The following is a 6,149-nucleotide window of genomic DNA, read 5'->3' on the forward strand; positions in this document are numbered from 1 at the left end:
TGAGCTAGGCTGACGCCATGGCACTCACTCTAGCCAGGGCGACAGAGTGAGACTCTGTCTCAAAAAAAAAAAAATTCTAGCCACCACCATTGCATTCTCAGGAACTCTAGGAGAAGCCCAGTAGTTAGAGGGGATTTTCCAAACAATAGATATAGGATTAGGAATTCTAGAAAATCCAATAGTTACCAGGGTGCTTAACCAAGAGAAGACATCAATTCAATAATGGTGATCTATCATGTAAAAATATTAATAGTTATCAGCTGAGTGGCTAGTGTAACACAGAGAGTATCCTCAGAGTACTGACACCAGAACCAGCCACACAAAGGCCCCAGCTGAATGCCATGAATGTGGTTCACATTGTGGCTTGTTCTCAAAACAGGGGTATAATCCATGCCCTTCAAGTTTTTTTTTTTATAGCTATTTCTCATTTTCCCCAACCTGTATTTATTAACAGATAAAGTAGTTTAAGATGTTATTCATAATGTGCATTTTAAAACATCATTTTTACATGCCTTTTGAAGATTTTCACACTTATCTATGATTAGAGCAAATAACTGAGTTATGGTTACTTTCTCCCATAATCAGTTTGAAAATTATATCCATTTTTCTTCCAATACATGGCATTCAGGAAATAATTAAGCAGCATTTTGATAAACGGAAAACATACTAGATATGTCAACAGGATAGACTGTAATGCAATTATTAAAATGATGGCCATGAGGGTCATTAGAAACATGAAAAATGTTTACCATATACTACTGAGAAAATACACAAATTATACTATATAAATATCTATGTCTATACATATATTGAAGGTAATACAAAAAAATTAAAAAGTTGTGTTAAGATGCAGAAGTTATGTTAACTAACTTTAGTGCTATTATTATTGCCTTTTAAATTAGAATTAGGAGGAAAAAGAAAAAAAGCCAAAATAATTTGATATTCTGAAAGTACCTACTAAAACAGTCTTTAGTATTTTCAAAGTGATAGTTTAGGCATATTTTAAAAAGCAAAGTAAAACAATAGGGAAAATTTAAGTCAGCATTTTTTCCCTTTGTATCCATCCTGTTTCCTCCCAAACATAAAACTAGACGTTTTCCAGACCACTCAGAAGCCACAATCAGCAAGTGACTGAATGTAATTAAAGCCAAATGGCCCCTCCTACCTTAAATATATGTGTGGGTATGGGAGTGAGAGCACATGTGCCTGAGATGCTCCAACACAATGCTTACAATGTAAATTTTATACATGTAATAATTAAATTAACCACCAGGTATCTACTGCAAAATAAATAAGTTTTAGTAAATTCTTAAAACAAAATTATAAAAGCTTTCTGAAAAATTTCTCACATGAAACCATAATTTTTTTCAACAGAAATATTTCAATCCCTAGTTCCCCTAAATGAAGTACTCCAGAAGCTCATGTAATTGCATAGTTTTATTTTTAATACTGTAAAGAATATTATACAATCTGGATATGTTATCGTTGCTATGGAAACTATAAGATCTTTGCAGTAAGTCAAAAAGTGCAAAATTAACACATCAAATTAATGGCTTTTGAATTTCACATCAAGGCTGTCAAAGGAATTTGAAAGCTTGAGCAGAACAGACTGAAGCATAGGCCTTTTACTCTGAATTTTATGGGTAGGAACATGGAATAAACCCAGTAATTATTTCACTTAATAAGTTTAAATATAACTTCCATCTGTTAAATTAATAAAGTACTCAAAAATCTGCAATTTTAAGATTTGCAACGTTTAAACTGAGAACGAAAGAAAGTACACATATCGTTATGGTTTCTCTTTGTGCACTGTCAGATGGTAAGTGATCATGTGGCATCTCTGAGGTTCACCATATGAAGAAGGGGCAAGGTCCCACAGGGCATATGGGACTCCTTGGCACTGTACTATGTCAATGCCAACCTTTGGGCAGATGCCAATACCTTAGTATAAAGACTAAAGCTGCATCCTTTACCACAATGTCCAGAAATACTTTAATGACTAGGCACCTAGGGAAAGGATGCTTAATTGCTCTCATCCTATGTGAGTGCCCCTCTCCAGGAGTTCCTCCAAGTGGTACTAGCAATTCATACCCTACAGCTTAGATGTTTCAGGTGCACATAATATGAAATATCATAAAAATACAATTTCTTCTTTCACATGACAAGGCTGAAAAGCAAATGAACCTGGCTTACACTGTTATGATAGCCTGCTTTTTATAGGCAGCTTAGTTCTTCCTTAAGACTCATTTCCTTTCATTTCTACATAACGTTAAGGCAGACAAAGCCATTCCAAAGCCTTTAGGGAATCTGCTTTCTACACTTTAGCATATATTAATTAGATAGTACGATTAAAGCAACAGCATATTGAAGATAATCACACTTTACTAAATAAATCCAGGAAAATTAAAAATATATATATTTGCAGTATGATATATGCCATACAGAATTTTTCAATACGAAGACATTTCTCCTCTATGTCTATAAGGTATAGCGACACCGTGTAAAATTCACTCTCACCAGTCACAATGAAAAACGATTGTTCAGTGGGAACATTATGTAATGACAAAATGGAAAAGTAAATTTGGCAGATTCTAGTAGGTTTTCCATCTGAGTTCTCTAGAATATAGAATTTATATTCTTTTTTTTTAATTCAGGATATTATGGGGGTACAAACATTTTAGTTACATGAAATGCATTTGCCTCGCTCAAGCCAGGGCCACAAGCATATCCTTCCCCCATACAGTGCAACCGTCTCCATTAGCTGGGGGTTTACCCACCCCACAGGCTCTACCCCCAACCCCCTATGCCCTCAACCTGACCGGCACCCAGTGAGTATAGAATTTATATTCTATTAGATGATTCTACTAGGTCTTTCATCTGAGGCAATATATTCTAGAAAATTCATTTTTTTTTTTTTTTGAGACAGTCTCACTCTGTCACCCTTAGGTAGAGTGTAGTGGCATTATTATTGTAGCTCACTGCAACCTCAAACTCCTGGGCTCAAGTGGTCTTCCTGCCTCGGCCTCCCGAGTAGCTGGGACTACCAGCGCACACCACCACGCCTAGCTAATTTTTTCTGTTTTTGGTAGAGACAAGGTCTTGTTCTTGCTCAGGCTGGTCTCAAACTCCTGAGCTCAAGCAATCCTTCCGCCTCAGCCTCCCAGAGTGCTAGGATTACAGGCGTGAACCACTGCACCCAGCCGAGAAAATTCTTGATGCAAGCAATTCTACAGATAGAAAAGAGTGCAAAGAGTAGAAACTGTTACCTTAAAATGAAAGCTTAATCCCAAGCAGAAAATCAGGCTCAGTGGTAGAGTTTAAGTGTAATTTAGAGAAGAATTTCTCAAGTCCTAAGAAGCAAGATCAGTAGGAACATCTCATGAATGAAATATCTGGAACTGGTTTAATGAAAAAGATAGTCTTATACATTTTGGTTATGTCCAAAATTGGTGACCAGTCCCTAGTCCACTATAGCACTGTAGCAAGATAAAGCACCATTCAGCAGCCTACATGAACAAGTACAGTTAGGGTCTGGGGCTAAAACACCGTTCTGTTTGGTTTGGTTTTTTTGTTTGTTTTGAGACAGTCTCACTCTGTCCCTGGGCTACAGTGCAGTGGCATCATCATAGCTCAATGCAACCTCAAAATCCTGAGCTCAGGTGATCCTCCTACCTCAGCCTCCCAGGTAGCTGGGACTACAGGCATGCAACACCAGGCCCGGCTAATTCTTCTATTTTTTGTAGAGAAGGAGTCTTGCTCCTGATCAGGCTGGTCTTGAACTCCTGACCTTAAACAATCCTTTCCCTCAGCCCCCCAAAGTACTAGAATTACAGGCACGAGCAACGCATTCAGCCCCAAAACTCCATTTGTTATAGTCATAACTAGACTGGCCCAAGGCTCTTTGGCTCCTGTTAATACTACTACTAGATATCCAACCCTGGGCCATATTTGGTCCTAAAGACCTATAGCAGACAAAAAATTTAGAAGCATCTTTTAAGAAAAGATAAGGGAACTCAAGCTCAAGCAAGGCTGAAGGAAAAGTCTTCAAACTAATAGATTTAAAGTCCTTTTTTGCTTCTAGTGAAAACAGAAGGGCCTTATTATTTTATATCAACTAACAACTACTGAATTCATATTACCTGTCCCAACACTGTGCCAAACGCTGGGTATGAACAAAATTAGAGACTGACTACCCTTGACATCAGAGAGTTCACAATCTACCTGGAAAGAGATTCTAAGTGAGCACGAAGTACAAACGAGTAACCCTGATATGCTCCTCACCCCAAGAGATATGCATAACAGGCAGAGAGAGAAAACAACTAACAATTCTTCAGAGTTTTAAGGAAGGTAACTCAATGAATTAGGCCTTTAAGGGAGGTGTTGCCCAGAGAAGGGACAAGAAGGTCAGAGAATTCTAGCTAGAAGTATGGCATGAGAAAAATAACAGAGGCATATTCAGGAAATGGCTTGTATTCAGTATGGCTGGAAAGCCAGGTGTGTGATGATGAGGGGCAAGTGATGAGGTTAGAGAAGTAAAGGAAAGGGACCATGTAAATCCTACAAAGAAGGTTGTACGTCATATGCGAACAGTGCAGAGTCAAAGGTTTTTGGAACAGAGAAGGTATGTTAACAGATCTTTGCTCAGAAAGATAACCGTGGTAACTACAGAGAAAAACTGTTGACATAACAAACATTTGGTAGGTTGCATCAAACGTCCAGATAAGAAAAGATGAAGTGCCAGATTAGAATAGTGGCAAAGGAGAAGAAATAATGGATTCAAAAGACATTTCTAAGTCAGAACTGACAGAATTTAGTAACCAATTTGATTCTACGTCTGAAGGAGAAGATGACTCTGAAGATGGATGAAGTTTTCACTTTGTCTAATTGTGTGAATGATAACACCATTAAACAGAGAAATGATGGCATGACCTAAATGGAGACGTGGAAACAAGGTTTTATTCTAAAGGCAATGAAAATTATATATGATTATTAATCTTATTAGAAAGGACTGAGATTAAAGGCATGAAAAACAATTAAGAGGTTACTGTAATGGTGTGAGAACCTGGATTAGGAGAATAAAATGCTAACTCTGAAAGGGGCTTAAGACAATCCTGCACAATCTCTTCACTTTAACAATGAAGAAACTAGGCCAACAGCCAGAGGCAGAGCTGAGACCAGATTTTCCAATTCCAACGCCAACATTCTTCCTAACAGAAGGGTAACAATAAGGCAGGAGAAAGGAAGGGATACTTGTGATAGTCATTTTAAAGGAGGAATTGGCAGGACCAAATGAATAGATAAGAAAGATTAAGAAGGATGAATCAAGGGTGAGTCTGAGGTTTTCAGTTTGATTGAGGGCAAGGATGATATCACTGAGAACAAGGTTCAGATCAGATCTCAGAAGGTTCTTTTGCTCTTAAATGATTCTTTTACACGAAAAGAAACTCCACCCAAAAATGAAAATACCTGAAAATTCAAAAAAGAGATGTCCTAAAGATGTTTACTAAGGGCCTACCATAGTAGAGTTTCCCAGTGAATGGTTTGAGCCCATAGATGTGATGATACTGGACTGGAAGAAGTAGCACATAGACAAGAAGACTTTTGAGTGCCCAGGGAAGAACTGGAGGGTGAGAAGGTGGGAGAGAGAGAGAGAACCATTTCTGAAGACACTTCTCTCTCACATCCCTTAGAAGACAGACAATTCTATGAATTTGTCCTTCATGTTTGCTTTTCCAAACATTATGAGAATACAAATAATGAAATCATCAGAAATACAGTATCCAAAATGGCACAGTATTACCAGTTTTTATAACTAGGTGTTACCAATAAGACATTCTTCAAACCACATGATACCTGAGTCTTGCCAACAAATTTTTCTTCAAGAAGAATGCTGGAATAAATCAATGTTTTACCCCCTTCCTTTATTGCATGATGATCTGGCTTAGTAGAGTAGCACGCTTCCACATCACAGAAAAATAACAAAAAACCAACATGGAATAAAAATTTGGAATAACAAAAACCAAAAAAGATCATTTAGTTTTATACCGGTATCATTCTGAATTATTCAACATCATGAGCCTAATATTCAGCTAGCCTAATAGCAATGATTCCTTATTTGGAAATCATTTTCCTTATTATATAATACCATA

The 6,149-nt window shown here is 37.3% G+C and overlaps 1 protein-coding gene across 2 annotated transcripts in view; it reads right to left on the reverse strand.

Annotated features, from left to right (window-relative positions):
• Positions 1-6,149, reverse strand: part of CDK19 (cyclin-dependent kinase 19) — a 197,888-nt gene that overhangs the window by 94,668 nt on the left and 97,071 nt on the right. The gene's annotated exons all lie outside the window — the stretch shown is intronic.

The sequence above is a fragment of the Propithecus coquereli genome, unplaced genomic scaffold (genome assembly GCF_000956105.1).
Source record: "Propithecus coquereli isolate 6110/MARCELLA unplaced genomic scaffold, Pcoq_1.0 Scaffold35, whole genome shotgun sequence".
Lineage (NCBI taxonomy): Eukaryota > Metazoa > Chordata > Mammalia > Primates > Indriidae > Propithecus > Propithecus coquereli.